This window comes from Oncorhynchus tshawytscha, linkage group LG13 (genome assembly GCF_018296145.1).
Source record: "Oncorhynchus tshawytscha isolate Ot180627B linkage group LG13, Otsh_v2.0, whole genome shotgun sequence".
Lineage (NCBI taxonomy): Eukaryota > Metazoa > Chordata > Actinopteri > Salmoniformes > Salmonidae > Oncorhynchus > Oncorhynchus tshawytscha.
The window spans coordinates 33694783-33718971 of record NC_056441.1 but is presented as its reverse complement, the minus strand read 5'-3'; the positions used below and the strand labels follow the sequence as shown (position 1 = coordinate 33718971).

Below are 24189 nucleotides of genomic sequence, written 5' to 3'. Positions count from 1 at the left end.
CGGTCCAGTACCACCAGTAGCAGCACCACGCATCAGGCCTACAGTGCGCCTCGCCTCTCCAGCGCTGTCGGAGCCTTTCTCCTCTCCTGCGCTGCCGGAGTCTCCCGCCTATCTAGCGCTGTTAGAGCTTTCCTCATCTCCAGCGCTGCCGGAGTCTCCCGCCTGTTCAGCGCAGCCAGAGCCTTCCTCTGACACAGCGCTGCAGGAGTCTCCCGCCTGTTCAGCGCAGCCAGAGCTGCCAGTCTGCATGAAGCAGCCAGAGCTGTCAGTCTGCATGGAGCAGCCAGGGCTGTCAGTTTGCATGAAGCAGCCAGAGCTGTCAGTCTGCATGAAGCAGTCAGAGCTGTCAGTCTGCATGAAGCAGTCAGAGCTGTCAGTCTGCATGGAGCAGCCAGAGCTGTCAGTCTGCAAGGAGCTGTCAAGGAGCTGTCAGTCTGCAAGGAGCCGCCAGTCTGCACGGAGCTGCCAGTCTGCACGGAGCTGCCAGTCTGCATGGAGCTGCCAGTCTGCACGGAGCTGCCAGTCTGCAATGAGCTGCCAGTCTGTAAGGAGCTGCCAGTCTGTAAGAAGCCGCCAGAGCTGCCAGTCTGTAAGAAGCCGCCAGAGCTGTCAGCCTACATGGAGCAGCCAGAGCCGCCAGTCAGCGTGGAGCAGCCAGAGCCGCCAGTCAGCATGGAGCAGCCAGATCTTTCAGTCTGCCAGGATCCACCAGTCAGCCAGACTCTTCCAGATCTGCCGGTCAACCAGACTCTTCCAGATCTGCCGGTCAACCAGACTCTTCCAGATCTGCCGGTCAACCAGACTCTTCCAGATCTGCCAGTCAACCAGACTCTTCCAGATCTGCCAGTCAACCAGACTCTTCCAGATCTGCCAGTCAACCAGACTCTTCCAGATCTGCCAGTCAACCAGACTCTTCCAGATCTGCCAGTCAACCAGACTCTTCCAGATCTGCCAGTCAACCAGACTCTTCTAGATCTGCCAGTCAACCAGACTCTTCTAGATCTGCCAGTCAACCAGACTCTTCCAGATCTGCCAGTCAACCAGACTCTTCCAGATCTGCCAGTCAACCAGACTCTTCCAGATCTGCCTTCCAGATCTGCCAGTCGGCCAGGATCTGCCAGTCGGCCAGGATCCGCCAGGATCCGCCAGTCAGCCAGGATCTGCCAGTCAGCCAGGATCTGTTGAAACCACCAGCCAGCCAGGATCTGGTAGATCTACCTACCTGCCCGAGCTTTCTCTCACTCCCGAGCTTTCTCTCACTCCCGAGCTTTCTCTCACTCCCGAGCTTTCTCTCACTCCCGAGCTTCCTCTCACTCCCGAGCTGCCTCAGTCCCGAGCTGTCCTTCAGTCCCGATCTGCTCCTCAGTCCAGTGGGTTTCTGGTTGAGGACTACTAGGTCATGGTCGGCGGCGAGGGTGGACTATCCAGGGACGCGAGGAGAGGGGACTAAGACATTAACTGAGTGGGTTCCACGTCCCGCGCCGGAGCCGCCACCATGGACAGACGCCCACCCGGACCCTCCCTATTGTTTTGAGGTGCGTTCGGGAGTCCGCACCTTAGGGGGGGGTTCTGTCACGCCCTGGTCTAAGTTTTTTTGTGTTTTTCTTCATGTATTGGGTCAGGCCAGGGTGTGGCATGGGGTTTTTGTATTGTGGTGTGTTTTGTCTTGGGGTTCTGGTGTGTTTGTATTGGGATTGTAGCTAGTGGGGTTAGATAGCAAAGTCTATGGCTGTCTGGAGTGGTTCTCAATCAGAGGCAGGTGTTTATCGTTGTCTCTGATTGGGAACCATATTTAGGCAGCCATATTCTTTGAGTTTGTCGTGGGTGATTGTCCTTAGTGTCTTTGTTCCTGTCGCTGTGTTAGTTGACACAAGTATAGGCTGTTTTGGTTTTCGTTTTGTAGTGTTTTGTGCTAATTCGTGTTTACGTTGTTCATTAAACATGGATCGCAATCTACACGCTGCAGTTTGGTCCGACTCTCCTTCACACCTAGAAAACCGTTACAATGTGTTTGTAATGGCTCGGTCACGACAGGAGATGAAACTGTCATAATGTAAATGATGTAGGCCTATTTTTTTTATCTGTAGAATGACTACATTACCCACGATGCTCCTTATCTGGATATTCCAAATTACCATGGCAATTATGCATCACAAAAGTAATACAAATGTATGCAACATGCAGCAATCGCCAGTATTTAAGGTATCCAATCAACTATGGGCGCATGCGTAAAATCTTGAACTGCATTATCTCATGACCCGCTGCCCGGTTTTCCCCAAGTCTTAACAGAACCCTAATTTGAGAGGTCAATCACAAAATCACATAAGACTCTAATCTGTCTGTAGTTAGGCTACATAAATATTTTATGAAGTCCCTCCCAGCACCCCTAACTATAAACATCTTCCCAAAGCCTTCCTGCGGCTATGCCATTTTTAAATAGGCCTATATGTGGACAACATGGGTTCAGGGTAGGCCAATCACAAAATCGAAATATGACATTTTAAATAGAAAGCGAGATAGGAACACAAGGTTCCAGACCAAGGGATTTAATCCAGACAGGGCTGCTGCCCAACCTCCTCATCCACATACTAAGGAACAAGACAGGATCAATTTAAGTCTTTGTGTCAGATTGTCAGATTGTTATTGAACCAGTCCTGATAATGAAGCAGTATTGTTGTAGCCTGGGTGCCAGGCGGTTTCAGCTCTCTGACAACTCCTTATGGGATTGTCATGCCAATATCATGTTGCCCGATGGAATTGGCAGAAGCAGACTGGCACCCAGGCATTTGATAAGCTTATTCTTACCTGAATAAGGACTGGGTCCTCCTGGTCCAGGGTGGGCTCATGATCTTCATGATCTTATTTTCTATAAATCCAACAGGTTTCAAAGTCACTTGTTTGTTATTAATAGGGGGGTTCCATAGCATGTGGGCTACATTGTAAAAGATATAACACCTCCTCTGGGGTTGCTCGGTATCATAATGTGAACATCACCTAATGGCACCCTAGCCCCTATGTAGTGCACTACTCTTGACCAAATGGAACTACGTTCCCTAATTAGTGCACTGGGCTAAAGTAGTGTAGTAGGAAATATGGTGTCATTTGGGATGAATCCTCATCATAGTATTAGTCCGGACTTAATATGTAATATTGCTGTCTGGACATTGTAAACTCCATGTTCTTCCTGGAACCAAAAAGGGTTCTTCAAAAGGTTCTCGTATGGGGACAGCCAAAGATCTATTTTCTCAGAGTATAGGCTACACACACCTCATACATTGTTTCAAAATGATTACAATAAAAGAGATTTGAGAACACAACACACTGTGATCCAATATTATTTCGAGACATGTTCATTCACAGAGTCAGACATGTTTTACAGATTGACCTGTGGCTAGAAAAATAGTTTTGTTCATCTAGTGCCCACAAGAAAAAGCAGAACCTCTGGGAACCACCACATAGTACCGCTAAACAGCACAACTGCATTGGTATACTGCGGCATAATATTTATGTAGATTAAGAAGATGACTCGATTGCCACAGAGAAGCAAGAGAAATACAGGGAGCTCCAAAAGTATTGGGACAGTGACAGTTGTTTTGTTGTTTTGGCTCTGTACTCCAGCACTTTGAATTTGAAATGATACAATGACTATGAGGTTAAAGTACAGACTGTCAGCATTGAGAGTATTTTTATCATTTTATCCATATCGGTTGAACCATTACAAAATTACAGCACTTTTTGTACATAGTTATAGTGGACCAAAAGTATTTGGACAAATTCACTTACGGTGCCTTCACAAAGTATTCACAGCACTTTATTTTTTCCACATTTTGTTGTGTTGCAGCCTGAATTTGTAATGGTTTAAATTGAGATGTTTGTGTCACTGCCCTACACAAAATACCCCATAATGTCAATGTGGAATTATGTTTATAGAAATGTTTATAAATTCATTTTAAAAATGAAAAAGCTGAAATGTCTTGAGTCAATAAGTACTCAACCACTTTCTTAAGACAAGCCTAACTAAGTTCAGGAGTAAACATTTGCTAAAGAAGTGTTGTGGAAATTCAGTACTGAGAGAGATTTGGTAATTTCTTTAAAAAATCATCTTAATTTAATATTGATTAGTTATTGCAATAATGAGGCTGGTTGAACCCTCACCCTTGAGTGTTGGACCGAGTAACCTAACCTTTACACAAATGCAGAGTACTATATATAGCTGACACTCACAATGTTCAGTCATGATTGGTTCAACCCCCCTCATGCAGACCAAGGACCATCATAAGCCACTCTGGGTTCATCCTGTCGTTATTTGCACGTGGGTTGTTGTCTTAACCCCAACCTGGCTTAGTTTCCCAGATGCAAGGATGATTTTGAGACAATGAGGGATTTTTATACTCCTAAGCTATCCCTAGTAAAACACATTACTGTCTATGTAATGCAGTCTTTAACTCATTTGTCAGCTCAAACCATCTCCAGTCACCATACGCCCAGATTAACTGCAGGGAACTGGAGTGGAGACCATAAAAACACAGACACTAACAGGACATAAATATCCTCCTATTTGTTAAGTATTAATTGTTAACTATTAATATCAAACAAATCAGGTAAATGTGTAATTTTTCTATCACAGAAGTCAGATAATAAGTTCCATGTGTGCAACAATGGTGTTTAACATGATTTTTCAATGACTACCTCATCTCTGTACCCTACACATACAATTATCAAATTAAATTTTGTTTGTCACATGCGCCGAATACAACAGGTATAGTGAAATGCTTACTTAAAAGCTCTTAATTAACCAACAATGCAGTTCAAGAAATAAAGTTGATAAAATATTTACTAAATAAACTAACTAAAATCAAATCAATCAAAAAGTAACACAAGAAATGTACATAACAATATCGAGGCTATATACAGGGGGTACCAGCACCGAGTCAATGTGCGGGATAGTCAAGGTCATTTGTAAAGTGACTATGCATAGATAGTAAACAGTGAGTAGCAGCAGCGTAAAAACAAGGTGGGGGGGATCTGGGTGGCCATTTGATTTGTTCAGTTGTTCAGCAGTCTTATGGCTTGGGGGTAGAAGCTGTTAAGAAGCCTTTTGGTCCTAGACTTGGCTCTCCGGCACTACTTGCCATGCAGTACCAGAGAGAGCAGTATCTGACACGCCTAGTTTATAGGTCCTGGATGTCAGGAAGCTTGGCCCCAGTGATGTACTGGGCCATACACACTACCATCTGTAGCGTCTTACGGTGAGATGCAGAGCAATCGCCATACCAGGCGGTGATGAAACCGGTCAGGATGATCTCGATGGCACAGCTCTAGAACTTTTTGAGGATCTGAGGACCCATGTCAAATATTTTCACTCTTGAGGAGGAAAGCGTGTTGTCGTGCCCTCTTCACATCTGTCTTGGTGTGTTTGGATCATGATAGTTTGTTGGTGGACACCAAGGAACTTGAAACTCTCGTCCCGCTCCACTTCAGTCCCATCGATGTTAATAGGGGCCTGTTCGGCCCGCCATTTCCTGTAGTCCACGATGAGCTCCTTTGTCTTACTCACATTGAGAGAGAGGTTGTTGTCCTGGTACCACACTGCCAGGTCTCTGACCTCTGACCTCTTCCCAATTATCTGTAAGATCCCCCAATCGAGCAGTGAACTTCAAACACAGATTAAACCACAAAGACCAGGGAGGTTTTCCAATGCCTCACAAAGAAGGGAATATCCCTTTGAGCATTGTGAAGTTATTAGTTACACTTTGGCTGGTGTACCAATACACCCAGTGACTACTAATTAATTGTGAATAATAATGAGTGAGAAAGTTACAGACACACAAATATCATAAGCGCAAGACATGCTAACCTCCCACCATTACAATAACAGGGGAGGTTGGCATTTCTGGGGTGTATGATATTTATACCTCTGTAACTTTCTCACTCCTCATTATTACGATTCATTCAGGATTATCCCTAATCATGGTAGCATCCACATTAATGTAGAAGTGTTTAGAAACATATTATATTCTTATCTACAATAAAAGTGACTCCAAAATGGCACAATAAATTATTTACCATTATTTTCTGTTGGGCACAAAATAATCTGAAACACAACCAAAGCAAAGAGCAAATGCATCCAACAACTTTGTAGAGTCACAAGCTTGATGAAGTCATTAGTGTGCTGTCAATATGGGACCAAGTACCTTTTACTACTTTAATTACACATATAAGTGAATTGTCCCAATACTTTTGGTCCGCTAAAATGGGGGGACAGCATACAACAAGGGCTGTAATTTCTAAAGGGTTAACCCGATATGGATGGAAATACACTCAAATTAAAGCTGACAGTCTGCCCTTTAACCCCATAGTCTATGTATCATTTAAGTCCAATGTCCTGGAGTACAGAGCCAAAACAACAACACATTTGTGGCTGTCCCAATACTATTGGAGCTCACTGTATGTGCATGCAATTTATCTTTATGAATAAAATACAGTAGTTATCTTCAATGGGTTTGGCCATTGATCTTTTGGCTAAAAGATAAGTCATCATTATCTCTGAGTGCTCTTTCACGTTGCTGTTACAAATATTTCACATGTCTGAAGTAAAATATAAAGTGATTTTCTTGGAAATATAAAAACAACCACATCAGCGAATTCAAGGTGCTATTAGAAGCAACATTGAGTCGCATTAAATCTCTCACGTAGTCTCCTTGTGTACGATATGAACATGTTCAAATCAATTTAAACTTCATGTGCAGACAAAAGGGGAATGAGCAATGCACAAGAGGAACACAATTATTTTCTCCTCTTTGTTATCAAATGATGCTATTTTCTGTGCTGAAGCCCCTTTGGGAGAACATTTACATGCAGCCTAAGAGCCATTGAGGGAATTAAGCATTTAACTCCTTCACGGGGGATTAGTTTAATTAAGATTTTGAAGTGAGGGTGAAATAGGGAAAACAGTAATGTGGAGTTCTGTAGAGTTATGGAGGAGCTCTGCAAATCAACATTCAGTGGAGGTCCTGAAGAAAGCGTCCTTTCTTGCTAATGTGGTCCGTGACATGGTCACATTAGCCATCACTTTTTTTGTAACTTACGGCTTCTCTCATATACTGTTGAAGTCGAAAGTTTACATACACCTTAGCCAAATACATTTAAACTCAGTTTTTCCACAATTCCTGACATTTAATCCTAGTAAAAATTCCCTGTGTTAGGTCAGTTAGGATCACCACTTGATTTTAAGAATGTGAAATAATAGAAGAATTATTTCGGCAGAATAATAGTAGAGAGAATGATTTACTTCAGCTTGTATTTCTTTCATCACATTCCCAGTGGGTCAGAAGTTTACATACACTCAATTAGTATTTGGTAGCATTGCCTTTAAATGGTTTAACTTGGGTCAAACGTTTCAGGGAGCCTTCCACAAGCTTCCCACAATAAGTTGGGTGAATTTTGGCCCATTCGTCCTGACAGAGCTGGTGTAACTGAGTCAGGTTGTCACGTTCGTTATAATGATTGGACCAAGGCGCAGCGTGCGTAGAGTTCCACAAAATTTTAATAAATCGAAATTCACCAAACAAAAACAATAAAGCACAAACGAAACGTGAAGACAAGATCCAACAAATCACAATGGGGAAAATGGCTACCTAAATATGATCCCCAATCAGAGACAACGATAAACAGCTGTCTCTGATTGGGAACCATACCAGGCCAACATAAACCATTAATCTCCTAGATGACCCACCCTAGTCACTATCACACCCCAACCAACATAGAGAATAAACTGCTCTCTATGGTCAAGGCGTGACACAGGTTGTAAGGCCTCCTTGCTCACACACGCTTTTTCAGTTCTGCCCACAAATGTTCTATAGGACTGAGGTCAGGGCTTTGTGATGGCCACTCCAATAGCTTGACTTTGTTGTCCTTAAGCCATTTTACCACAACTTTGGAAGTATGCTTGGGGTCATTGTCCATTTGGAAGACCCATTTGCGACCAAGCTTTAACTTCCTGACTGATGTCTTGAGATGTTGCTTCAAAATATCCACAACATGTTCCTTACCTCATGATGCCATCTATTTTGTGAAGTGCACCAGTCCCTCCACAGCAAAGTGCACCAGTCCCAGCAAAGCACCCCCACAACATGACGCTTCCCCCCCGTGCTTCACGGTTGGGATGGCATTCTTCGGCGTGCAAGCCTCCACTTTTTACCTCCAAACATAACAATGGTCATTATAGCCAAACAGTTCTATTTTTGCTTTATCAGACCAGAGGTCAGTTCTCCAGAAAGTACGATCTGTGTCCCCATGTGCAGTTGCAAACCGTAGTCTGGCTTCTATGGCGGTTTTGGAGCAGTGGCAAATTCTTTGCTGAGCGGCCTTTCAGGTTATTGTCGATATAGGACTAATTTTTACTGTGGATATAGATACTTTTGTACCTGTTTCCTCCAGCATCTTCCCACGGTTGTTTGCTGTTGTTCTGGGATTGATTTGCACTTTTCACACCAAAGTACATTAATCTCTAGGAGACAGAATGCGTCTCCTTCCTGAGTGGTATGACGGCTGCGTGGTCCCATGGTGTTTATACTTGTACTATTGTTTGTACAGATGAACGTGGTACCTTCAGGCGATTGGAAATTGCTCCCAAGAATGAACCAGACTTGTGGAGGTCTATAATAGTTTTCTGAGGTCTTGGCTGATTTCTTTTGATTTTCCCATAAGGTCAAGCAAAGAGGCACTGAGTTTAAAGGTAGACCTTGAAATACACAGGTACATGACTCAAATGATGTAAATTAGCCTATCAGAAGCTTCTAAAGCCATGACGTAATTTTCTGGAATTTTCCAAGCTGTTTAAAGGCACAGTCAACTTAGTGTATGTAAACTTCTGACCCACTGGAATTGTGATTCAGTGAATTATAAGTGAAATAACCTCTATGTAAACTATTGTTGGAAAAATGACTTGTGTCATGCACAAAGTAGATGTCCTAACCGACTTGCCAAAACTGTAGTTTGTTAACAAGAATTTTGTGGAGTGGAGTTTTAATGACTCCAACCTAAGTTTATGTAAACTTCTGACTTCAACTACAAACATATACATACACACAAACTCATATATATATATATTTTTTTCCTTTATTACTTTCTAACCCTACCACCCCTCCCTAATTGGAGTAAACTAGCGAACAACAACGCTTAGGCTTCTACTTCCAGGTTATACATACTATATACTACTTTACAATAGTTATATTTTGTTTGATTTTAGTCCTGTCCTTCCTCTACCCTCAACCTCTCTCATCTATTTCTGATGTCCATCCAGTTTGATTTCTATTTGGCATATATTTTTAACTGTGCTGTTTCACAGATGAACCACTTTAGGAGATAAGGTCAGAACCAGAAAAAGCTTTGCTATTGACTACAAAGATTCTATTTGCTATTTTATGAGTGTGTTAAGATCGCACAATGGGGTTGTGGGGATATCAGTGCAAGAGTATGTGTAAACAACATGTTATAAACAAGTTTGTAGTATTTCAGCAGTAGTACTTAGTGTGTGTTGTGCAATGGGAGAAGAATGAGGCAATAATTGGCCATGAACCATAACACTTTCCACAAGAGAAATAGAATCCTAAAGCAATTAAACTCTAATGGTGTTCCCTACCCCTTTACAAGCTATATATCTCCTATAACGGTCTTAGATGTACACCATTTAAAAGTGAATATCTAAAATGAAAGGACTTACAGGCCAACATATAGTCTATATCTATCATTCTTGATGGCTTATTATGAGTCATCTGTTTTGTTCAACTTCAGACCACAACGTTTTATACACAGAAGGAAACAGGCAGGAAAGGAGGCGAGCATGTATCACCTGCTTGCATTGTGAGACTAGATATGCAGACATTGTTCTTGACATTGATGAACTTGTCAATCCAGTTACAGTATGTGCCATTAATGTAACAGCTTATCCTATTAGTAGAAATAACAGTGAAAAATAAATCAATGCTGTCCTCTAATGGGCTAGAGGTCTTATTGCACCTGCAGGAGGGTTACTGACTGGCTCTTGTAGTTGACCAGAAATTCATGTTGCTTCTTTCAAATCTGATGAATATACAATCAGTATTATTACATAGACAACTGTATTAATATTATAGAAGGCTACAATAAAAGTCCTAAAATAATCTACTTCTTGTGTGGTGGGACCCCTACTCACTCAGGACAGAATTATTCTTCCAACACCCATTAGATATAATGATAACTTAATTCCTCTTGTTTGAAGCAGAGCAGAGGCTTGTATCAAAACTCAGATGACCAATGATGATTTGAACCCCATATTTATTCAAAATCTGCATAAGGGAGAGTGGGGTAATTTGAGCCAAAGGGGTAAGTTGAGCCACCTTCATTTCGAGGAAACCATACACAAAATGAATGATTTCAGATCTGGGCTCGATCCCGGGCTGTGTCACAGACGGCCTTGACCGGGAGGTCCATGAGGTGGCGCACAATTGGCCCAGCGTCATCTGGGTTAGGGGAGAGTTTGGCCGGCTGTGATGTCCTTGTCCCATCGCGCTCTAGCGACTCCTTGTGGTGGCCGGGTGCATGCACGCTGGCTTCAGTCGCCAGCTGTACGGTGTTTCCTCCAACATATTGGTGCTGCTGGCTTCCGGTTATGCGAGCAGTGTGTCAAGAAGCTAGGCGGGTTCGTGTTTCAGAGGATGCATGGCTCTCGACCTTCACCTCTCCCGAGTCCGTAGGGGAGTAGCAGTGATCGGACAAGACTGGACATTGGATATCATGAAATTGGGGAGTAAAAGGGGTAAATAAATAAATAATAAAATAGATGTGTTTGTTAGGTGTTAAAGCTGTGTTAGAAGATGCATAAAATTATTAAATTACAAAAAAAGTGATTGTGACTGGGTTTGTTAGGTTCTCAATCTCAGAGTAAATAACTCAACGGACACTAGAAAAGCTTAACCAAGTTTAATTCCTCCCAAAGGGTCAATACAGCTGCATTCAGACAACGACATTTCAAACAAGCACTGATATTTAACCCTTTCTCCTAGGATGAGTCTCCTCCTCCACATCTAAACAGCCAATGCATCTCTGTTGCTTGACATAACCTTAGTGATATCTGTTCTTCCTCACTTCATCTGACCTGACCTCTACCCCATAGTTCTTACTCCTCCCCTACTCAAGGGTGTCATGGTGATTGATACCAGACTGTGTCTTCTCCTCCCAGAGGATCCCTCCCATAAGATCCCTGATGGCTAACAGTAACATATCCTGACATAATGTAAACATTATACATTATCCTCTCTCCGTCAGTGACATTGTTAGGTTCTAAGATCTCCACCCGTCTCCCCTACACATTCCAAAGCCATCTGGCTCCTACAGATAACCATTAACTGCTGATTATAACAATGTTCCAAGTTTAACCCAGAATCTAACAGGTTGAATTGTGTTTGGGAAATAAATGTAGATATGTTTTTTAAAAAGTAGTAGTAATACAGTATTTCATTCAGTACAGAAATGTGTAGGCTGCTTAACCCCAAGTCAGCTGTAAGCTTAACCCCATGTCAGGTGTAACTTTTTGGGTTTATCTATGTACACTGGAAACCACATATCTTGAGGCTGTATTTATTGCAGCTGGGGATTTTAACAAAGCTAATCTGAAAACAATGCTCCCTAAATTTTATCAGCATATCGAATGCGTGACCCGTGCTGGCAGCATTCTGGATCATTGCTACTCTAAATTCTGCGACGCTTACAAAGCCCTCCCTCGCCCTCCTTTCGGCAAATCTGACCACGACTCCAGTTTGTTGCTCCCAGCCTATAGACAGAACCTAAAACAGGAAATGCCTGGGCTCAGGTCTGTTCAACGCTGGTCTGACCAATCTGATTCCACGCTTCAAGATTGCTTCAATCACGTGGACTGGGATATGTTCCGGATAGCCTCAGTCAACAGCGTTGATGTATACGCTGATTCGGTGAGCGAGTTTAATAGCAAGTGCATCAGTGATGTTGTACCCACGGCGACTATTAAAACCTTCCCCAACCAGAAACCGTGGATTGATGGCAGCTTTCATGCAAAACTGAATGCGCGAACCGCTGCATTTAATCATGGCAAGGCGAACAGAAACATGACCGAATATAAACAGTTTAGCTATTCCCTCCGCAAGGAAATTAAACAAGCTAAGCTTCAGTATAGAGACAATGTAGAGTTGCAATTCAACGGCTCAGACACGAGTTGTATGTGGCAGGGTCTACAGTCAATCACGGATTACAAAAAGAAAACCAGCCCCATCGCGGACACCGATGTATTGCTCCCAGACAAATTAAAAAACGTCTTTGCTCGCTTTGAGGACAATATAATGCCAAAACCTGTGTGCTCTGCTTCACCGCAGCCAACGTGAGTAAAACATTTAAATGTGTTAACCCTCGCTAGGCTGCCTGCCCAAACGGCATCCCTAGCCGCGTCCTCAAAGCATACGCAGACCAGCTGGCTGGTGTGTTTACGGACATATTCAATCAATCCCTATCTCAGTCTGCTGTTCCCACATACTTCAAGAGGGCCACCATTTTTCCTCTTCCCAAGAAAGCTAAGGTAACTGAGCTAAACGACTATCCCCCCGTAGCACTCACTTCGGTCATCATGAAGTGCTTCGAGAGACTAGTCAAGGATCATATCACCTCCACCCTACCTGACACCCGAGACCCACTCCAATTTGATTACCGCCCCAATAGGACCACAGACGCAATCACAATCACACTGCACACTGCCCTAACTCATCTGGACAAGAGGAATACCTATGTAAGAACGCTGTTATTCAATGACAGCTCAGCATTTAACATCATGGTACCCTCCAAACTCGTCATCAAGCTCGAGACCCCGCCCTGTGCAACTGGGTCCTGGACTTTCTGACGGGCCTCCCCCAGGTGGTGTCGGTAGGATACAACATCTCCACTCCGCTGATCCTCAACACTGGGGCCCCAAAAGGGTGCGTTCTCAGACCTCTCCTGTACTCCCTGTTCACCCATGACTGCGTGGCCATGCACGCCTCCAACCCAATCATCAAGTTTGCAGATGACACTACAGTGGTCGGCTTGATTACCAACAACTACAAGATGGCCTAAAGGGAGGAGGTGAGGGCCCTCGAAGAGTGGTGTCAGGGCAATAGCCTCACACTCAACGTCAACAAAACAAGGGAGATGATCGTGGACTTCAGGAAACAGCAGAGGGAGCACCCCCCTATCCACATCGACGGGACAGAAGTGGAGAATGTGGAACGTTTTATGTTCCTTGGGGTACACATCACTGACAAACTGAAATGGTCCACCCACATAGACAGCGTGGTGAAGAAGGCGCAACAGCGCCTCTTCAACCTCAGGAGGCTGAAGAAATTTGTCTTGTCACCGAAAACACTCACAAACTTTTACAGACGCACAATCGAGAGCATCCTGTCGGGCTGTATCACCGCCTGGTAGGGCAACTGCTCCGCATGCAACCGTGAGGTCTGTACAACGCATCACCGGGGGCAAACTACCTGCCCTCCAGGACACCTACATCACCCGATGTCACAGGAAGGCCAAAAAGATCATCAAGGACAACAACCATCCGAGCCACTGCCTGTTCACCCCGCTGTCGTCCAGAAGGCGAGGTCAGTAGAGGTGCATCAAAGCTGAGACCGAGAGATTGAAAAACAACTTCTATCTCAAGGCCATCAGACTGTTAACTAGGTCAAAGACTGTATGTGGGAAATCACTCTGGAAACTCGCTTTCGTATTCCTTCAAGTTTGCATGTCTAATGGTTACGCTTCTGGGTTTGCAAATCATTGTCATTTTCCGCACCCATCAGTAACTGCCTGTTTTGCATGGCAAAGGTTACAAATACCGCATCAATTTATTTGCTCCTCTTCTGATTGCGGGCTCTCATTCGCTGCAGCCAACGTGAGTAAAACATTTAAACGTGTTAACCCTCGCAAGGCTGCAGGCCCAGACGGCATCCCCAGCCGCATCCTCAGAGCATGTGCAGACCAGCTGGCTGGTGTGTTTACGGACATATTCAATCAATCCTTATCCCAGTCTGCTGTTCCCACATGCTTCAAGAGGGCCACCACTGTCCCTGTTCCCAAGAAAGCTAAGGTAACTGAGCTAAACGACCATCGCCCCGTAGTGATGACCATCACTTCCGTCATCATGAAGTGCTTCGAGAGACTAGTCAAGGATCATATCACCTCCCCCCTACCTGATGCCTTAGACCCACTCCAATTTGCTTACAGCCCCAATAGGTCCACAGAAGACGCAATCACAATCACACTGCCCTAACCCATCTGGACAAGGAATATCTATGCAAGAACGCAGTTCAACGATTACAGCTCAGCATTTACACCATTGTACCCTCCAAACTCGTCATTAAGCTTTAGACCCTGGGTCTCGACCCCGCCCTGTGCAACTGGGTCCTGGACTTTCTGACAGGCCACCCCAAGGTGGTGAGGGTAGGAAGCAACATATTCACCCCGCTAATCCTCACCACTGCCACAAGGGTGCGTTCTCAGCCCTCTCCTGTACTCCCTGTTCACCCATGACTGCGTGGCCATGCACGCCTCCAACTCAATCATCAAGTTTGCAGATGACACTACAGTGGTAGGCTTGATTACCAACAACGTCGAGACGGCCTACAGGGAGGAGGTGAGGGCCTTCGGAGAGTGGTGTCAGGAAAATAACCTCACACTCAACATCAACAAAACAACGGAGATGATCGTGGACTTCAGGAAACAGCAGAGGGAGCACCCCTCTATCCACATCGATGGGACACTAGTGGAGATGGTGGAAAGTTTTATGTTCCTCGGCGTACACATCACGGACAAACTGATATGGTCCACACAGACAGTGTGGTGAAGAAGGCGCAACAGCGCCTCTTCAACCTCAGGAGCCTCAAGTGTAATTCTTCACTACTATGGCCTATTTATTGCCTACCTCCTCATGCCTTTTGCACACACTGTATATAGACTTTTTTTTTACTGTGTCATTGACTTGTTTATTGTGTTATTGGCTTGTTTATTATTTATTCCATCTGTAACTATGTGTTGTTGTCTGTGTCACACTGCTTTGCTTTATCTTGGCCAAGTCGCAGCTGTAAATGAGAACTTGTTCTCAACTAGCCTACCTGGTTAAATAAAGGTGAAATAAAAAATACAAATAAACACCACACAGTATAAAAGCAGCTCAGTAAGACGAGTCTTTTACCTCATGATTAACATTTTGATCACTAATTTGCCAATAAATTTGCACAGTTAAAATGTTGAAGTGCATTTGCACAGCTCTCTCATGTGTTATTCCTTGAAAGACATGAAACCTGACCTGCATCACAAGTCTGGCTGTTTTGTTTCAAAATGTGTGGCACCTTTTTATGGAAGAGTCTTACTTCCTGTGTGAAACAGCCATAAGTAGGAGACATTAAAATGAAATAGAAGAAGTTGGCTACCAGTGCCCTGTATGCTGTAACTGTCTTTCTATGGCTCAAAATGGCTTGGCCTCAAACTTTCAGATGACACACTCCTTCAAACAGTGAAGATCAAATTTCCAGGTGGGTCAATGTAAGTTAAAGCTGACAGAGCTAATAGTTAGCTGTCCGAGAAGCTCAAACACGAAGGCTGACAATTTCAATTTGCAACGTGACCTTCTGTGTTGGCATCCTTCCGGAGAAACGTGTTTCCAAGTGTTCAAAGTAGAAATCAAATCTTAAACAAAATATATTGGACAATTAAATGTGAAGTAATGCCAAAAACAACAAGCAGTCAATTATTCGTGGACTGTGCTAGACATGGACATGGGAGATGTTTGGCTGCTTGGATTGGCTGATGCTTAATGATTTTCAACATCAAGTGACTGGTTTAGGCATAGGGGTAGACCGCACTTCAAGTCTCAAGAAGGCAGTAGCAATGCTAACTTATTCTTTCACTATGCATACTGTATCTATTACCTTGGGTGAGATCATGCCTATGGACACCCAGTTGCATTGTCAATGTTTGGATGAACTTCAAATGAGTAAACTTGGCTTTTACACAATGACTCAGCCTCTAAATGTAGTTTTTGCACCTCATTTTTTCATGGACAGTTCCACAAGTCCATATTTTCGGGTCATCCCCTTTGAACTATCTCTTCTTCATATTCAGACCTACAAAGGCTGATTACCTGTGAAATCTGCCACAATCCCCTCCCCTCTACACATGATGTTTTGATACAGATTTAGGATCTTAATTTGAATTTGAATTATGTTTTAGTCCCACACGTGGAAGTTGAATGCTTTGACACATTGAATGTGAACGTGAGAGTGGTTCAGTGAGTGGGCTCGACCTTGAACAGGGAGATGATGAATGCAGGAAAGAACGTTCCTTTTCAGAACCATGGAGAGCGTATTATGCATTGTGGCGCAGCCCCTTTTTCTACTTCGAGTTAGAGCCATATGTATTTGTTAAACTGCTCTAATCCCACTGCTCCCTAAACCATGGTTCTCAATTTTATAAACTCCCAAATCATCCTCAAAATGCATTTTAATTGATGTCACTGTTGAGTGTTTTTTAATCAGTTTGGTAAACATGTTCCTCCGATTGTGACATTGCCAACCATTCCGAATGGAATAATTTGACGTATTAATGGTTCCCTATAAAACCCTTTAATTCTAAGAAAGTGTCATATGGTCTTGAACTCGGTCAAAACACTGCAGTATGAAGGGCGATAATGAGTAGACCTACGTTCAGTAGCTTTTTGAAAGCGACCACGCTGAGATTGCTCCGCGAGCGGCCGCTTCTGTGTGCAGCTGGCCTGGTGATCGGGACAAGTTCGGCAGTCTACTTTTATAACAAATATTACGGTGTCGGTGAGGATGAACCCGCCACGGTGGAGATCGTGGACCGTGTTGTCACGGTTGAAGAGGGTACATTTACATATTTTACAATGTCTAAATAGCAATACTGACTGTATAAACGTGTAGAAAAAAAGGAGGAAGGGAAGCGCTGCTAAGGTACACAATAGTAGCTTTTGGTAGACAGAAGGTGCTCTTTGGTAAAAGGGGTAAATTGGCCGTCAAAAAGAAAGGAGGACCAAGGCACTCTTCATATAATTAATATAATGCATTTTTTTGCATGGAATGTTCAATGGAAAGTTTTTAAACATTGTTTCCCTTGAACATGACATACAAATGAAGGCATTTCCGTGTTCCGTGGTCCTCCTTACTTTTTGACATGCTGTATATAGTCCGGACTGAAACTATATTCAGGCGTCGTCTAAAATGGCACCCTATACCCTATTCCCTATTTTTTTTTTTACGAGGGCCCATAGTTATATGGTCAAAAGGCTCTGGTTAATAGTAGTGCTATAAATAGGGAATAGGGTGCCATTTAGGACTGATTCGTTGACATGATAGTAATAGTAGTAGCAGCTAGTAATTCCACTATTAACAACAACAAACGAACATGCTCCTCTGAAACCAAATATTTTCTTTAGGTTTAATTGAAGATATTGGAACATTATGCAGACACATAAATACAATGTGATATCATACCAATATAAACACAATTCAATTATAAGATCAGCCTAACTACATGGACAGATGTTTGGTGTCTTGTAGTATTTCTTCAACTTAGAGAAAATAATTCTTTATTGTTTATTCATAAAGATCATGATCCCACCCTGGACCAGGAGGACCCAGTCCTTGTTCAGGTAAGAATACTGTAGGCCTATCAATAGTCTGGGTACCGGTCGGTTTCTGCTCTCTTGCCAATTCCATCGTGGCAAAATTATATTTGCATGACAATCCCATAAGGAGTTGTTAGAGAGCTGAAACCACCTGGCACCCAGGCTATAACAATACTGCTTCATTATCAGGACTTGTTCAATAATAATCTGGCATTCAAACTGTAATTTTACTGACTTGAAAATGGATCCTGATTTATTCCTTAGTTTGTGGATGAGGAGGTTGGGCAGCGTCCCTGTCTGGCTTTAGTCCCTTGGTCTGGACCTCTGTGGGTTCCCAGCTCTGTAAGTCCAACAGTACTGATACTCTCTTGTCTTCACTCTGTTCTATAGACTGGTTTATGTAACTTAAACACAAACATGACGTTTTCTGAAGAACAATATAAGAATATATTTCTGTAAACATATTCCATATTTTTTACAACTGCAGCTGACTTATTACCTTACCCTTGCTGGGAGGATGATAGTGAAAGAGCTGGCAGTGTTAAACACACAGGTAACCATGCAGATTATTGGACAAAGATCATCTTTTCTAATAGGCATGATTACCTTCAGTATCCACTATGGTCGTGAAATACTTTGTTGTCCTTTCCCTCATTTTCACACAGATTTTCATGATGGAGCAGCCTATTTTCATCTGTTTCACTCCTGTAGGGAGGTTGGTGTGGGAGGAACTGTCTTCTCAAACTGAACAGGTAGCCATTCATATGCAGGTACCTCAGATGTTTCCTCAACCTTAGAACACAGACCTGTGTAGTTCAACTGCCAAATCTTTTAGCATCTATAATCAGTGGCCACCACTTGCTATCCTCCCTATATGTCTGTCAATCCTTTAGGCTACCAGTCTATCATTCAAACGGACTCTTAAATTGATCCTGTCTTGTTCCTTAGTATGTGGATGAGGAGGTTCAGCAGCAGCCCGGTCTGACTTCAATCTCTTGGTCTGGACCTCAGTGGGTTTCAAGCGCCGTGAGTCCATCCATGCTGATACTCTCTGGTCTTTAGGGGCTTAAACATAAACACAACGTTCTCTGAAGAAGAAAAAAACGTATGGAAATGCATTTCTGTAAACATATTCCCTTTTGTTATAGCCTGTCAAACTGCAGCCAACATATTACTTTACCCATGCTGGGAACACGCTGGTGAGAGAGCTGTCAGTATTAAATACACAGGTAACCATGCCGAAAATTAACCAATGCTCATGTGATCTAATAGAGATAATTACCTTCAGTATCCACTATGGTAGATGAATACTTTGACGTCTTTAAAGCTGTTTCTTATTGTCTCACAGATTTTCATGATGGAGCAGCCGATTTTCATCTGTTTCACTCCTGTAGGGAGGATGGTGTGGGAGGAACTGACTTCTCAAACTGAACAGGTAGCCATTCATGTGCAGATACTTCAGATGTTTCCTTAACATTTGAACACAGACCAGTGTAGTTCAACTGCCAACCCTTTTAGAATCTATAATGCAGTGGCCTCCTTTTGAGATCCTCCATATACCAGTCTGTCACTCCTATAGGCTACCAGTCAATCATTCAAACTGACTCATAAATTGATCCTGTCTTCTTCCTTAGTATATGGATGAGGAGGTTGGGCAGCAGCCCTGTCTGGATTTAATCCCTTGGTCTGTTTATTATTAATCACAGAGAAAGCTCTACAATTAGGGGATGTCTTTGTTTTGCAGCCAAATAGTGAAGACTCTGGTTTTCCCTTTGAGAAGATGCAGCTGGTTGGGAACTGGGGTTCGTTTCATTTCCATACCTGGATAATCCGTTATGGACGAGTGCAGGTACTTCAGATATATTCTTAACATTTATGAACACACCTGTGTGTTTTAACTCCCATTTGTCTCTGGGGTTTCTTTTGTATGGCTGGTCCTAATTGAAACCTAGAGGAAAGTTGTTGTACGAACATCATGTGGGCTCTATATCACTGCCAGTGGTGATCACCTGCCAAATGATATAGAAATCTACAGCTAAAATATACAGAGAGGTGTGCAGACTGAAGCTGTTTTTCCTTATAGCAAAACGAAGAGGACATGCATCACCTGTGCATTGTGAGGGGAGTGGAGAAACAGCTGTGGTGGAGCAGAGTCATTCAGGAAAAAATCCTGGACCCATGGGTGAGAGATTCTCAACTGATCTTTCATCTCAAATGCACCTGTTTTGTGTCAAATGATGCACAAAATATAGGGCTACTTATATTTCCTGAATTAAATGTAATTTTTCCATGTGCCTCTTTGAAAGGGTAATGTCCAGGTGGTCCTCACCAACAAGGAGGTGACTGGTATTAAGGTACAGTCAAACACTCATAAAAGAAAATGGAAAGTGGCAAATGTCCATTTACCTATTTCCATAAATGTTGACAAAATGAAATGATACATTTACATTTCTATCCTCATTTTTAGTTCCTTGGTAGAAGGATCCATGGACTCAACTCTTGCCTCGTCAAGAGGAGGTCAGAGTTCACCTATTATGAGGACGCCCAGGTATGCCTCGTTGTTTCTCTGTGGTAGGATTTATTTCAGTGTTTGGTTGAGGGGTTTTCAACATTGTGGTTGGGCTGACGGTGTTGTTTGTTAAACAGCAGGTGGATATCTCCACCACAGTGGAGGGGTTCCAGGAGAGGGGGGATGACATGATGACCTATCAGTTCTCTACCTCTGACATTATCACCACCCCTCATGAGCCGTCCTCTGGCTCCTCTCAGCAGTTCCCCAGGATTCTCCACCTCCCCCTCCGCCTCCCCCGTTCCCTTCCCCTCCACCTTACCACTTCACCCAGGACCAGACCCCTGACAGCACTCCTCAGGTAAAACTCTTTCTACAGTCAATAACCCTTTTTATTTGTTTTCCTGACATTGGTACTTGTGTGTACAGGTGTGTGTCTCAGTGTCATTGTGTTCCAAGCACAGTGTTTTGGTTTCAACAGGTTTGTCAAGTTTTTAGGTCAGGATGAAAGTATTGTTATGATGTCACTGAATGTTTTGTCCTCTTCAGTTGCAGGTGAAATGCAGTTTAGTATTTATTTTATTTACTTATCTAGGAACAAATTCTTAACTGACTTACCTTGGGAGCCCAGAGTTGATGTTAATGTGATGTCTGTTTTAGGAGTTTGTGGAGGAGCAACATAATGTTGCAGATGTGCCCCAGCTGTGGTGAGTTTGCTTTCATGTGTTCATCTATAGTAAAAACATTTGCTTTGAAATAATCTGCCCCTATATTGTAGTTATACAGATGTAGGACCTTAATAACCTTTTACTGCAGTGGACTAAATCAGGGTCACTGTCAGGATCGTCATAAGAACACTTGGACCAAAGCGCAGCGTGAAATCGGTTCGACATCTTTTATTTGAAGTGAACCGCACAAAAACAATAAAGAATAAACGAAACGTGACGATCTAGTGCTCAAAGGCAACATCACAAAAACAAGATCCCATAAAACACAGAGGGGAAATGGCTGCCTAAATATGATTCCCAATCAGAGACAATGATAAACAGCTGCCTCTGATAGGGAACCATACCAGGCCAACATAGAAAAAAACAACCTAGATTACCCAGCCTAGTCACACACCAACCTAACCAAAAAGAGAATAAAAAGGCTCTCTATGGTCAGGGTGTGACAGTCACACACAGTGTTTCTTAGTAGTCTTAAACAAATCTACCTTGAAACAAAAGTATACATCTCACACACATGGATATAGTCTTAAAAAAAGAAGACACCATTAGCATTTCAGATATAGAGTTGAAACACTTTATATACACTACTGTTCAAAAGTTTTCAAACACCTACTGATTCAAGGGTTTTCTTTATTTTTACTCTTTTCTACGTTGTAGAATAATAGCGAAGACATCAAAACTATGAAAGAACACATGGAATCAAAATATATTTTAGGTTTGAGATTCTTCAAATAGTCACCCTTTGCCTTGACAACAGCTTTGCACACTTTTGGCACACTCTTGGCATATTAAATATTTGTTATTATGTGGATTATAATTTACATTTTTGTAGGGGTTGATAGATTTTTCGTTAGGGCAAATCAAGTCTGTAATTACAAACTTTAAAAGCCTTTTTAAAACTAAAATACACTACAAGTGTCTCAGCAACAAACGAGTGATCAAATTAAGATCATATATTGGTATGGTTTTTATAAATCCTGCAGTTGTAACATAGGCTAACATAAAAGGATATCTTAATCTCATGGCATTAATGTATGCTTTAGCTTCTTATGTTGCACATTTGCTACTAAACATTTCTATTTACAGGAGTTACTTTGGAAACCAAGGGACAAGCAACTTCTCTCTGAGGTTGGCCGGTATCCGACGTGCTATGGAGGTGAGAAAGTTTACCACCTTTTGAATTTCATTTGATGTACATTTCTGTACCATTTCTAAATGTACTGTCTTGTTCTCACAGGCTCTGACATCCTCAGACAGTACCTCCCTTAATTACCTCACCCACGCTGGGAGGATGGTGTTGAGTGGACTGTCCGAGCTCAACCAGCAGGTAACCGTTCAAATAATTGTACAACATTCATCAGACCAGATATATAGTTCCCACTAGGCACAGATGTCATTTCAGAATGTCGTTTTTAGTTACATTTGGTTGAGTTGTCAACTAATGTGAATTCAATCAAAAAAAATCTACCATGTCATTGGACTTAGGTTAAAAGTTTGGTGAAAAAAATACTTTGATGACTTTTTTCAATTACAATCAGTTTTCCATGTTTATTCAACATCATCACATTACATTTTTTGTTGTTGAAATGACAAGGAAACAAAGTTGATTCAAGCAGTCTTTGCCCAGTGGCTTACATTTAGGCAATAGTTATTCATAAGGTTTAGTTGAAAAGTTCCAATGTCTTACAAGCCAAACAATCAGAGGCCCTCTGAATTACAGACCTGAATCTTTGAGTTTATGATCCAAGTTCTAAGGAATTTTATGATTGTTTTGTTTTGAGGATGTGAGGAAGTTTCAGCAGGCCTACGACATCCTGGTGAACTTCATTAATGAGCCAGCAAACAGGGAGCGACTAGAGCTGGAGATGGCTCTTGTAGGAGTAGGTTTACATGCAAGCTTGAGCGTTAGCTGCAGGCACCATCTGCTCATCCAACATCTACTCAATGAGACTTTCTAAAGTGCTTGTCAATGAAAAAGATGTAATTATCTTATTTGTTTGACTTCAGATCAACCACATCAATTTCACAGATGTATTTTATGAATTCGTTCTACTGAGCCTTCTTGAAGGAAAAACATCTCTTCCAACATCTGTAAGTGACCCTAATAATGTAAACATCCTGTTGTTTATCTACCCTATCCACACTGTAGCCATACCAGGTCTGTAGACACTCACTCATGTCCCCTGTTCCTACTCCAGAGTTCTGGTACCTTCTTTTATCTGCTCATGGAAGTGATGATGAGGATTCGCCCTCCTGGAGGAGCCTGGACAGAGTCTGCTGAGAACTTCTACCTCCTCATTAAGGTGCATATTTATTTATTTATTTATTTATTTATTTATCCTCTCTCTCTCTAACTGTGTGTGATGGTTTGTCATCCTTATCTTTGTAGCTGGTCATTATCTATTTGTTGATGATGTGTCTGTTGTCGTCAGGATCAGATGAAGGCGTTGTTGGACTCCATCTTCAACCTCGATGAGTCCATCTATGAAAGCCCACAAAGGCTCTCGTGGCAGGTGATGGAGAATCTAGAAATGCAGGTTGACTTCCTCCTGTCCAGCCTTGATTAAGGGTCCCAAACTGAGCTGAGGATCCCAAACACAAAATAAAGTATTTTGCATTTAAACATGATCTGTCAATCTCAAACTATTTTTACATCATGTCAAATCACATCAATGCACATTTTGTTGGTCACAAACACATGGTTAGCAGATGTTAATGCGAGTGTAGCGAAATGCTTGTGCTTCTAGTTCTACTCCTATAGGCTACCAGTCAATCATTCAAACTGACTCATATATTGATCCTGTCTTGTTCCTTAGTATATGGATGAGGAGGTTGGGCAGCAGCCCTGTCTGGATTTAATCCCTTGGTCTGTTTATTATTAATCACAGAGAAAGCTCTACAATTAGGGGATGTCTTTGTTTTGCAGCCAAATAGTGAAGACTCTGGTTTTCCCTTTGAGAAGATGCAGCTGGTTGGGAACTGGGGTTTGTTTCATTTCCATACCTGGATAATCCGTTATGGATGAGTGCAGGTACTTCAGACATATTCTTAATATTTATGAACACACCTGTGTGTTTTAACTCCCATTTGTCTCTGGGGTTTCTTTTGTATGTCTGGTCCTAATTGAAACCTAGAGGAAAGTTGTTGTACGAACATCATGTGGGCTCTATATCACTGCCAGTGGTGATCACCTGCCAAATGATATAGAAATCTACAGCTAAAATATACAGAAAGGTGTGCAGACTGAAGCTGTTTTTCCTTATAGCAAAACG

General features: G+C 42.6%; 1 long non-coding RNA gene across 1 annotated transcript; it reads left to right on the top strand.

Annotated features, from left to right (window-relative positions):
• The first annotated feature begins 18828 nt into the window (after positions 1-18828).
• Positions 18829-19848, top strand: LOC121839003. The gene is made up of 4 exons (XR_006078530.1): positions 18829-18909; positions 19029-19115; positions 19425-19529; positions 19764-19848. It is a non-coding gene; the product is annotated as an uncharacterized LOC121839003 (long non-coding RNA).
• Positions 19849-24189: the final 4341 nt, after the last annotated feature.